Raw genomic sequence first — 12,409 nt, forward strand, 5'->3', positions numbered from 1 at the left:
AGAAGGTATATGTGAACATCAGTTAAATATATATGTTAAATATTTCATTAGTATTAATTCTGAGTTATCATTGCTTCACAATGATCTACTCATTCATTCAAGAAGATTACTAAGTGACTACTATGTATCAGTAGCTATTGTAGGTGACAGGGATATACTTATGAGCAATATTAAAATAAAAAAATATATTCCTGGTAGTTACATCTAATGGGGCAGGGAGAGAACAGACTGATCATTACTATAATATATTATCGGTCTGAACAGTGACAAATACTGTGCAAAAAAATAGAAGAGGGCATTAGAAATACTGGAAGGCTGAGAGCTTGTCACAGAGAAGGTAACATTTCAGTAAAGATCTGAAAAAAGGATAAAGAAGCCAAGTCATGAAAGTATCTGGAGAAAAACATTCCAGTCGAAGTTTCAGAAAGTGCAAAGGCCCTAATACAAGAAGGGGTACGACCGGCGAGCAGTTGCCCTACAAAGGGTGTGCAGCCATCACAGTCATCAGCATACTCATAAGAGAAAAAGGAAAAGGAAAAGAATTACTTTATTTTTATTCATTGCAATGCACATACAGAAAAAAAAAAAAGGTCTCGGTACATATGAAAACAACATTAGCTACTGTAAATTATATATTTCTGCATCAACATTGCTTATTCCGCTTCTATTAAATAAACCTTGCAAGATGAGAACAGAATAGGTTTTTACTTGCATAAAACGCTGAGATTATGTGCTACAAAGCAGTAATTTTGTGGAGAGACACATTCAACTACTACATATTTACAGAAAAACTATATAGTTGTGTTCTGTAAAAGACAATACGATTTTAGAACCTAAAAGTAATTTTCCTTCTATCAGCACATTCCCTTATTGCATTGAAATTCAACACTAGGGAATAACATGTAGGAAAGGCATACAAAACTGAGTTTGTATCTTTATAAAATGTAATTCAGTCAATCTTTTTTTTCTAATGTGAAAATGTATAGTTGTATCAGTGAGCTAGGTTTGAGATTATATATAGCTTGTTTTCAAGAAAACTGAAGCTGAAGTACCCATGAACAGAGGAGGACATAAAAAAGAAAAATGTCACTTTCACAGAGTTGACATTATTGCAGAATACCACAACATTCTTTTAAAACACACATGTGCATACACCCACCACACACTTCTAAGAAAGATCATATTGATAGCTTTGTAAGAGAATGTTCCTGAACTTCCCACAGCTTTGCTATAGTTTGAGGGCGAAGACATCAATGCAATGTATGTATTGCTCTATATGACCTTCTTCCTACTTCCTAGGATGATGGCTTACTATATGGTATCGCTCTGTTTGTGATATTGTTTTAGAGTGTTTTATCACAAGCTACCATAAGTATGTTAACCTTTTGTGAAACAAGGCAAAGAGCAAGTAAATGAATGAGAACAACTCGTCTTTAAGCACTCAAAATCTACAAGATATTTCAATATAGCAAGCAATTAATTACCATTTGTTGAATAAATAAATTGTATTTACTCATCGTCATGGGAAAGAAAACCTATTTTATTTCCCCGTCTAGGTCTCAATCCATAAACTCTTTTGAAGAAATTGCATGTGGCAAGAGTGATACTGTAGAGCTTTGAGGTCTGGACCTTAGAGTTGCACAGTTTTTGCCAACATTCCTCCCTGGGGCCTAGCCATTCTTCTTTGAGGAAGCCAAAGTAGTGCTGAGAAGTCCATGTGGACGACAAACGAAATCCCTGCCCCCAAACTCCGGCTGATCTCTGCCATGGCAGCAGTACAAGAGTCAGGCCATTTTGAACCTTGTAGGTGCCCCATTTGATGATGAAAGAGAATTCCCAAAGAGCCGACAACATCATGAGGAATAATAAATTGCTTTTTTTTCAAACCAACTATGAATTCGGGTCTGTTTTGGTTACACACCAGTAGATAACTGAAAGAACACAGGAGTGGTCCCTCTGTGGCAGATACCACATTGCTTCCAGGAACAGCTCTGAAACTCACATTTACAGTGGCATTTAGCCCATAATGTCCTATGTCTGCACAAAGTTGACTGTAAAACAATTACATATCTCATATAGTTTTGATTTGTATTTCCTTGATGATGGGTGATGATGAGATAACACTTCGCACCTGTCAGAATGGCTAACAACAACAACACAAGAAACAACAGATGCTGGAGAGGATGTGGAGAAGGGGGAACCCTCTTGCACTGTTGGTGGGAATGTGAACTGGTGCAGCCACTTTGGAAAACAGTATGGAGTTTCCTCAAAAAGTTAAAAATAGAACAACCCTGCCCCCCTGCAATTGCACTATTAGATATTTAACCAAAAATATGAAAGTGCTGATTTGGAGGGGCATATGTACCCCAGTGTTTATAGCATCACTATCAACAAAAGCCAAATTATAGAAAGAGCCCAATGTCCATCAAGTGATGAATATATATATATCTCCACACAATGGAATATTACTCAGCCATCAGAAAGAATGAAATCTTGCCATTTGCAGTGACATGAATGGAGCTAGAGGGTATTATGCTAGAAATAAGTCAGTCAGAGAAAGAAAAATACCATACGATTTCACTCACATGTGGAACTTAAGATATGAAATGAACATAGGAGAAGGAAGAGAAAAAAAGAGAGGGTGGCAAACCATAAGAGACTCTTAAAGATAGAGAACAAACTGAGGGTTGCTGGAGGGGAGGTGGATGGGGATGGGCTAAATGGGTGATGGGTATTAGGAGGGCACTTGCTATGATGAGCACTGGGTGTTGTATGTAAGTGATGAATCACTAAATTCTACTCCTGAAACCAATATTACACTAGATGTTAACTCATTAGAATTTAAATAAAAACTTGAAACATGAAAAAAAATTAAAAAATAAAACAATTACATATTCCTCATGGAAATGACACATGTAATAACCAGAGATATTTTATTTCTATCATGAAGTAAATATACTTTCTAGTTTGAATAAAACTGCCCAGATCCACCATAATAAGCCAAAAGTATGAAGATGGCTTTTTGACAAATGTCACACTAAAAGAAGACAACAGCTGTTGGAATTAATTATAGTTAACACCCATATCAGTTTGGGAGAATGTCATTTTAAACTTGATGAGAATTTCTCATTAGTATTTTTACAGTAAAAAAAAAAATAATTTCTTAAGGCAAAACAGTTTGTGAAGGGAGAAAAAGAGGAAATCAGTCTGTCAGGTATATATGATTTTGTACTGCTTTCAAATATATAGTTGGAGAAATACATCAAGCAAACCATCAGAAAACATTAATTTAATAAAGCAATCAGCAGCTATAATTAGTGCACTTTCCCAGTAGTTTTTAAGACACAAAAGCTCTAAAGTGCTTTAGAAGGAAAAAAAAATTCAAACCTTAATTTCATGAAAACATTCTAGGAACTAACTCAGAGGCAGCGCTGAAAAGTACTTATCAGGATATGAGTGAGACCGTCAAGACGGAGCATGTTCAGATATTATGGTCCCTCACCTCTGAATCTGCCCTCACCAATTCTAAGACAACTAGTAAACATTTGTAAGGTATACCTGACCTTTGTGACAAATTTTTGCCCAGCTCTATGGCAATATCTGATGCTGGTCTGCAGCCAAAATGTATGCTTTTCAAGTGAGAGCCCTAAGAATAAGAAGGCCATTTCATAGGTAGGGACAATAGGTAATCCTCAAATTTTATTTTTAAATATTAAAAATGTATTATTTGAAACAACATAATCACAATACTATTATTTTAAGATAATTTCTACCAGTGTTAAATAATTATATAAGACCAGATTAAGAGTATAAACGAAATGATTACATAATACAATGGAGGTGAAGACAGATTATAAATCATAACTCACTTTAAAAATGTCTGTTTGGAAATCCTAGAGTATGAGATCAGAAGTATGTCTAATTCATCTCTTTAAATCCCAGTGATAGGTTTGTAGTATGGACTCAAAATACAGTATTTTGTATTAACATTCTTTCTTAGAAAATGTCTGTCTTACTGACAAAACTTCAGAAAATTGAAGTTTTTTGAACTGAATGAACAGTTTAGATAAGAATTGAAAATTGTAGAGGGAATAACAGAGAAATCAGAAATTAACTGAGTAAATCTACATCTTTAAATTAAAATGAAAAGAAAGCAGTGCTCACTATGTTTAATGTTTGCCATAAGCTCAACTAGTACATGCTGCCTCCCTCTCTCCATCTCTCCATCCTCCCCCCACCTCCTCACTGTCTTGGTCTCTGTCTTTCTTTCAGAAAAGGTAAATCAGGGGCACTAGCCAAATTCAGGATTATAACTGTTCTGTCAGAAATGAAAATGAAGATGGAATAATGCATCCAGATTGGTTGCTTTGGTGAGAAAAATTTTTTGTGAATTAGCATTATAAGAAGAAAATAGCAATAATATGCCTTTTATTAAGTAATTCATTTGCTAATATCCTTATTACTATTATCCTTATTATCTTAAATCAGATACAAAAGGCTGATTTTCAACTTAAGTTATTAACTTCAAAATAATGATGTTAAAATTGGTAGTTACTTAATTCCTATCTATTGCTACTCAAAACAGAATTATAAACATGTGTAAAATGTTTTCCCAAAGTATATGTCAGGCATTATAAAGAAAAATACTCCTCTTTTTATATTATAAACTTACCTATCAGTAATATTATCCCAGGGCAAAAGCAGTGATGATCAGTATGACAAGGAAGATGGAGTACAGTTCATTTCATTGAGGGGAAAATGTCGCATTCATTGTTGGAAGGAAGGAAGGGAGTAAAGGAAGGAGGGAGAGAGGGAGGAAGAAAAGGCCAGAGAGAGAGAGAGAGAGAAAGAGAGGCATATATGTTAATATATTAGGTTATATTAATATATGTTATACCAAATAAGTTTTTCACAAAAGTTTAAGTAATGCATGATTTCCTTTCATTTTATTGACTTCAAATATATATATGATAAATAATTTTGATAGAACATAATATAAAAGCAGCTACATAATTCACTATTATTATTATTATTTGTTCCTCATGTGAAATGATAAGCATTTCAAAAGTATTTGGTAATCTTAATTAATAAATATTTCTACAACTGTCCAAGATAACCCTATGAAGAGTATTATAGTAAGTTTCTAGATACTCTATAAAGTCATTCACAAACATTATGAATAAACACAAATTTTGAGTCAGAGATATATTATAGATTAAACCTTTAAACTATAGAGAACATAATTAGAAAGTAGTCACAGGAATACAAAGGAAAAACAGATGAAGCTTAACATTAACTTATTTGTAGGAAATAAGTCACTAACACCAAATTGGTAAATATAGGCTCTGCACAATATGGTCTTCCTCTAAGTTTCTGAAGAAAAAGAAAGAAAGAAAAGAAAGAAAGAAAAGAAAGAAAGAAAAGAAAGAAAGAAAAGAAAGAAAGAAAGAAAGAAAGAAAGAAAGAAAGAAAGAAAGAGAAAGAAAGAAAGAAAGAAAGAAAGAAAGAAAGAAAGAAAGAAAGAAAAGAGAAAGGAAAGAAAGGAAGAAAGAAAGAAAGAAAGAGAAGAGAAGAGAAGAGAAAAGAAAAAGAAAAAAGGAAAGCAAGGAAAAAAAAGTTGTTTGGGAGATGACTTTCATAAGAGCTCCTATAATATATCCATTCTGTCTCTCCCTCTCCTTCTCCTTGTCTATCCCCCTCCCTCTCTCTCTCTTCCTCTCTGTCAGTGTGGTTGGCATTGTCTTATGAAAATACATTAAAGTTGTGCCAATAATATAAATAGAACTAGTCTAGATAAATAGACATTGATACTTAATATGGCTTAGATATTCCTATTTAAATGAACTTTTTGGTTGTAATAGAGAATGATGTTGGGAAGATTTTAATTTCTAAGGTTTGTTATGGGTTTCTTGTTTGTTTTTCTTTTTTAACATTACATCAACAAACAGCTCTATAATCCTGAGCAATAAATAACTAGTACAACAATTATCTAGTACAGTTAAATGTTGATTCCGTAAAGAAAAAATATATCACATAATCTACTTGCTTTAACAAAACCGTGGTTTACTACAATTTTATGATTGTGTATAAAAGCTGGAAAATAAAGTATATATTTTCATTTGCAAAAGAATTTATCACAAAAGCTATAAATATATATTTAATACATAAAATTTCAAATATTCTTCATGGAAAATGAAATTCTGAAAAATACATTTTAAAATATTTTTTTCAAATTTTAAAAATATTTTACATAAAAGCTATCTCCACTATGTTCTTATTTTCTTCCTCTAAATAAGTTTACTTACATTTTGATCATGTTTTAATTTTCTAATGTTAAAAACAAGACAACAGGCGGGGCGCCTAGGTGGCTCAGTCGTTAAGCTTCTGCCTTCGGCTCAGGTCATGATCCCAGGCTCCTGGGATCGAGCCCCGCATCAGGCTCCCTGCTCTGCAGGGAGCCTGCTTCTCCCTCTCCCACGGCCCCCGCTTTGTTCCCTCTCTCACTGTGTCTCTCTCTGTCAAATAAATAAATAAAATCTTTAAAAAAAAAAAAAAAACAGGCTCAAAAGGGAGTCCCTTTTTTTTTTTAAGATTTTATTTATTTATTTGACAGAGAGAGAATGAGAGACAGAGAGCACGAGAGGGAAGAGGGTCAGAGGGAGAAGCAGACCCCCGCTGAGCAGGGAGCCCGATGTGGGACTCGATCCCGGGACTCCAGGACCACGACCTGAGCCGAAGGCAGTCGCTTAACCAACTGAGCCACCCAGGCGCCCCAAAAGGGAGTCACTTATGCTAAAGCTCCATATCACCAAATCAAGCCTTAATTCCAGTTTCAGCTCTCCCAGAAATGGAATCTTAAACCAGTCAGTAATCTCCTAATCAGAGGTAGTTAGGTAATCTGCCTGATAGACCCCTGCCATCCCCTAAAGGAAAGTTCCCTTGCAATAACCAACCTGCTTTTTTTGCCTTGTATAACTTCCTTGTTCCCATTCCCTTCTGCCTATAAAAGTCTTTCATGTTCTATAGCACTTTCTATCTGCTAGATTGGACGCCACCCAATTCGAATCAATTTTTGCTCAGATAAACTCTTAAAATTTTTCATATGCCTCAGTTTATCTTTTAACAGTTCTGGTATCAGAAAGGGGAACTGAAAAAGACCCCTGAAGGCTCCCAGGAGCACTGAGCAACCAGGCTTAGGTACCTGTGAACTTTCCTGCTGTGTCTTAAGGATGTGGGTTAAGTTCCTCTCATATCTACCTCTGTACCTTTTGCATTATGTGCTTTCAGATTTTATCTGAGAGCATTTCTTTTTCCAGACTGGGCCCAGAAATCAGTCAGGATCAGACTGGGTCTGACTTAGAAACTAGACTGGGTCCAGCGTGAGGCCAGAGGGGAATAAATTTTTGTTTAAAGGTTGAACAAGCGGGTTAACCTTACTAAAGATAACCTTGAATTACAGTGGCCACAGTGGAGACTTTTAACCCATATAACCTCACCCATTTATGAGGTGGCTAGAGAAAAAGGAGTCTCAGCCAAGTACTCACCATAAAGGGTAGAGGAAATACTATTTTTCTTCCTCTACAGTTTCTTGTGACCAGGATAAGATCCACTGGGACACCCCACTCACTCCACAACCTATAGATGGGATTCTAGAAAAACTAGCAGAAGCTGGCAAAGATTGAGAATTGTTGCCAAAGCCAGCTCTCCCAAGTCTAACCAGTGCCTGGTCAAGAGAGGAAGGTAATATTTCACATTGTCCCTTTCTTCCCAAATTCAGATTGACAGGCAAAACAACAATGATACCAGAAATCCCCCCCCAAAAATTGTAAGAATTAGATCTTTGAATTATGACTTATGGATTTGCTTTCAGGTATCCATATGCTGTTGATCATTTCTCTCCCAGGAATAACTACTGCCTTTTTGTTTGTCCCATTTTGTATCCTGAGAACTTGGCAGACAAACCATTAGGTTGGTGCCCCCCAAAATATGGCACAGTACATCTGGTCCTGTGGAAATGTTGGAGACCTCTGACATCAAGGTAGACTGCTGCCTCCCAAGATGTTGAATCAAGAATGTTTTATTCTATTCTTCCTTCACTCTCTGAACACCCTTCTCCTGATTCTTACATCATGAAGGTCTTTATGATTCTTTTGGACACTTTTTGCCTTTCTCTGGCCTGGAAAGATAATGCCATTGTTCACAAGTCTCAGGCCATTGCAAAGGAGGGCAATCCAACCTCTACTCCACTGCCATATTTGCCATTTTGATGGTGATCCTGTAGTTTCTGCTGTCACAAACTTCTCTCTGATTTCTAATGCCTCAGTTCTTCTGGAACAAACCCCTCTCTACTGTGTCAAACTCGATAATCCCGGGGTCCATTTCCCATTCTCTAGTTAACAACCCCCAACCTGGGGAGCCTTGAGTCAAGAGTCTATACAAAGAAAAGGACAAAAGGCCAGGGTAACCAGAATAAAACCACCTGTGGTCTACAGATCCTTAAATTCTACTGGCCTCCATGGCTATCACCTTCCCTGTCCCAAGCCAGGAATTACCAGGAGGCAGTCATGATTCAAAATCCACTTCCTTTGGCAGATTCCTACTCTCCTGGCAAGAATAAGTATGACTGAGACTCTGATCAGGAATCTCTTCTTAACTCTTGAAGATTTTGCAGAATCTGCTGTGAAAACAATAGTGGCTCATCAAAAATCCCTAAACTCTCTGACCAAATCTGTTTTTGATAACAGGATAGCCCTTGATTATCTTTTAGCTAAGTAAGGAGCTGTTTGTGCTATGGCCAACACCCTTGCTGCACTTGAATTAACACTTCTGGGGAAGTTGAAATCTAGTTATGTAAGATTACTGAATAAACAAGTTGGCTTAAAAAAGTGACTCCTTGAACGGGGTCTTTATTAGACTGTGATTGGTTTGGGTTTCGAGGATCAAGGCTCCCAAGTGCACTCCAGACACTGGGAATTATCCTGCTTATAATAATCATAATAGTCTCCCTGGTATACTGTATTCTCTCAAAATCTTTAAATGCATGTTCATAGCCCCCTAACCTCCAAGCAAATGATCTCCCTATGATTAGAATACCAGGACAGGAATGAAGAGTATGAGTGAGTTAAGACTGTGAACCCCACATCATGACCAGGGAATACCACACAGAGATCCAGCAAAACTGTGAAAACTTCAGAACAGTATATGGGAGTAGCACTAATACCTTACATTTTTTATCACATCTCCCAGTTTAAGCTGAGAGGCTGATCAAAAAGGAAACTGTCAAAATTAAGACAACAAACCCAAAATGAGTCACTTATGCAAAGTCTTGTGTCACCAAACTAAGACTTAATTATAGTTTATTATAGTTTTAGCTCTCCCAGAAGTGGAATCTTAAACCAGTCAATCAGGAATCACTTCATTAGCACTAGTTAAATAATCTGCCTGATAGGTCCCTCCCATCCCCCCAAAATAAGTAACTTTGCAATAACCAACCTGCTTTTTTGCCTATAAAATTCCCTCACTTTGTATAGCTCTTAAGAGCTCCTTTTATTTGCTAGATTGGATGCTGCCCAATTCAAATTGATTTTGTTCAAATACACTCTTAAAAATTTCAATGTGACTCAGTTTATCTTTTAACACTATATTACATTATCAAAATGTATCATGCCTAATTACATTTTCATAGAAAAATTCTAAATTCAATATGTTTCTAAAAACCAGATTGATATGCATCATGATTTTATTAGAAAATCAAATCAGCAAATGGATGTGAAAAACAGATGACTGCTAATGAAATTCAATTATGATTATCCATCACCCTTAGAAGGATATCTCAATTATATATAGATTTTTGAAATGACACTCCTGTTTCTCAATATTTATGGTTATAGAACTTTCTGTGAATTATTCTGATAACTTTTAGTCAAATAAACTGGAAATGGCACTGAAGTCATCAATACAAAATGACAAATGACTGAGAAAAGGTAACAGTAATACAAATGGTCCGTTTTTTCAAAATCAAGTAATTCACAGGTGTTATCTCTTGACTGAGAAAACTTGGTTTTTCAGAATCATTTCACAACTACCTCAATGTTCTTTTTTTAGAATACCATGTAATGCTTGAACATGCTTCATGTTTCTGAAATTTAAGGAGAGTTAATTTTCAGATATTTGTTTTTAACCAGTTTCTACAGAGAATTAGTCCTCTAGGAGATAAGGGGGGGAGGAGTTAAATTAGTTGTTTTGACTATTAGATGGAAATGTTGGGCTATTTCATTGTAGGAATCAAACAAAAAATAATTAGAGGGCGCCTGGGGGGCTCAGTTGCTTAAATGTCTGACTCTTGATTTTGGCTCAGGTCATGATCTCAGGGTCCTAAGATTGAGCCCCGGGTAGGGCTTCGCACTCAGCAGGGAGTCCGGTTGAGATTCTCTCTCTCCCCCTGCCCCTCCCCCACTCACAAATGCGCTCTCTCTCTCTCTCAAAACAAATAAATCTTAAAAAAATAATAATAATTAGGATACCTACCACAGCCTATGTCCATTTATCACTAATAAAAATTAACACTTGATTTTATTTCACAACCCCTTCTTCCTCTGACCTTCCTTCTCTAAGCGCACTGGTACTACTCTTAGCTAAAACACTGAGTCATCTTTTAATAGTTTTCTCTTAGTCCCAACAACTAAGCCCTTAGCAGGTCTCACATGCCCTTATCACGACTTCCAATATTATATTTTATATATATATATATATATATATATATATATATTACATTTCTCCACTTATCACTTTTGCTGCTACCCCTCTGGTTTTCCAAGTCTGCCATCTTCCCACCTGCCCACCGGACTACTGCATTTGCATCTCCCAGTTTGTATTCGTGCTCTTCCCCCATATATTCTCTCTGTGTTACTTAAACTCATTTTCTGAAAATAGAAACCAAAGTTTGTTATTTTTCTGCTTTAAGGAACCCAATGGCTTTCCACTTTGAAAAGTAAAAAAGGAAAACAAAAGAAAAAATCCAAATTCTTACTATGATTGCAAGGACCTATTTAATTTTCCATAAAGTGTTTCACTATGTTCCATAAATAATTTTCTTTTACATTCCATATTAAGTCCTTTCTTGATATAGGGCATTGTCATATAGGAATTCCCACTCCCTAGCATGCTCTTATCTCAGATTTTCATATGACTAATTCAGATCACAATTAATTTTTAGGCCTCAGTTCAAGACTATTCCCTCATCTAGTCTTTTCCTGGCCTCTTTATTTAAAGATGGCCCTCCTCTCTCTCACATTACTGTTTTATTTATTTCACACCATCCTTCTCCATTTATAATTACTGATCCATTTTGCTTATCTGTCTCCTAGCTAAACTATTCTCTTGCTAAAGTCAGTGATCCTATGTTTTCACTAAGTACCTTGCAGAATTCCTTACATTGAATAGGCACAAAATAAATATTTGTTGAATGAATTAAATTTTAAAATGAAATTCATGCTTATTGCCTTCCAGAAATATAGATTTTTTGGGAAGTTCATTATTACTCAAACAGGGCTAGTCGTGTGGCAGAAATGATGTCCATCTTCATCTGTCCCTAGATGTCTCAATAAAGAGTTACCTGATTAAATGTAGACACCCATAAAACTTTCAGATAAACCCTGATTTTTTTTTTAAAGTATAAGTGTGTACTAAATATTACATGGGGATACTCCGGTTTCTCTTCAAAACGCATAAATCTTTCGCCTTTTACTAAATAATACATGGGAGATACTTATACTGAGAAATTACACATTATCTGAAATTCAAATTTAAGTAGGCATTCTGGATCTGCATTTGCCTCATCAGGCAATTCTACCACTAAACATATTGTAAATAGGGGGGGTGAATGGCCCATTCTTTAAGGAAACGTTTTGTTTAAACCTCTAAGTTTCAAAATTACAGGTCAACTCTAGGTCTTATGACTTTTAAAGGCTATAAATATGCTACTTATGATCTAAGCTTGCTAGAGAGTATGACTGTGAACAGGTCCCTGCTAATTTTTATCAGAAATCTGATTGATAAAAGGTGATAATGATGGCAGATACTTTGAAAGTATCAGGAATATTTATCTATCTAAGCATACAACTCATTATTCTAAGGATGTAGTAAAATACAGGATTTAATACCCCAGAATATTAGTGTATTCATGTGAAATTGTCTAGGCCTCTTAACAAAATTGGTTTCATGGCATTGCCTTTGGAGTTAAGCTCTTGACTTACTCCAAGAAAACCTAAAGAAACAACTAAGTAAAGCCAACTTAGCATGTTTCATAGTGATATTCTTCAGGTCATTCTCTACTACATTTGTCATTGTTCACTAAATGCCTTATGTTTTACTTCACTGCCATAGTGCACATCTAAGTGGAGATCAGGCT

General features: G+C 35.7%; 1 protein-coding gene and 1 non-coding gene across 2 annotated transcripts in view; one reads left to right on the top strand and one right to left on the bottom strand.

Moving 5' to 3' along the window:
- Positions 1-12,409, bottom strand: part of NCAM2 (neural cell adhesion molecule 2) — a 516,332-nt gene that overhangs the window by 330,261 nt on the left and 173,662 nt on the right. The window lies entirely within an intron of this gene.
- On the top strand, positions 11,702-11,816 carry LOC123834943 (U5 spliceosomal RNA). Its single transcript, XR_006788518.1, has one exon. It is a non-coding gene; the product is annotated as a U5 spliceosomal RNA (small nuclear RNA).

The sequence above is a fragment of the Mirounga angustirostris genome, unplaced genomic scaffold (assembly GCF_029215605.1).
Source record: "Mirounga angustirostris isolate CCGP_5_RB_7025 unplaced genomic scaffold, mMirAng1.0.hap1 SCAF_1, whole genome shotgun sequence".
NCBI classification, from domain to species: Eukaryota; Metazoa; Chordata; class Mammalia; order Carnivora; family Phocidae; genus Mirounga; species Mirounga angustirostris.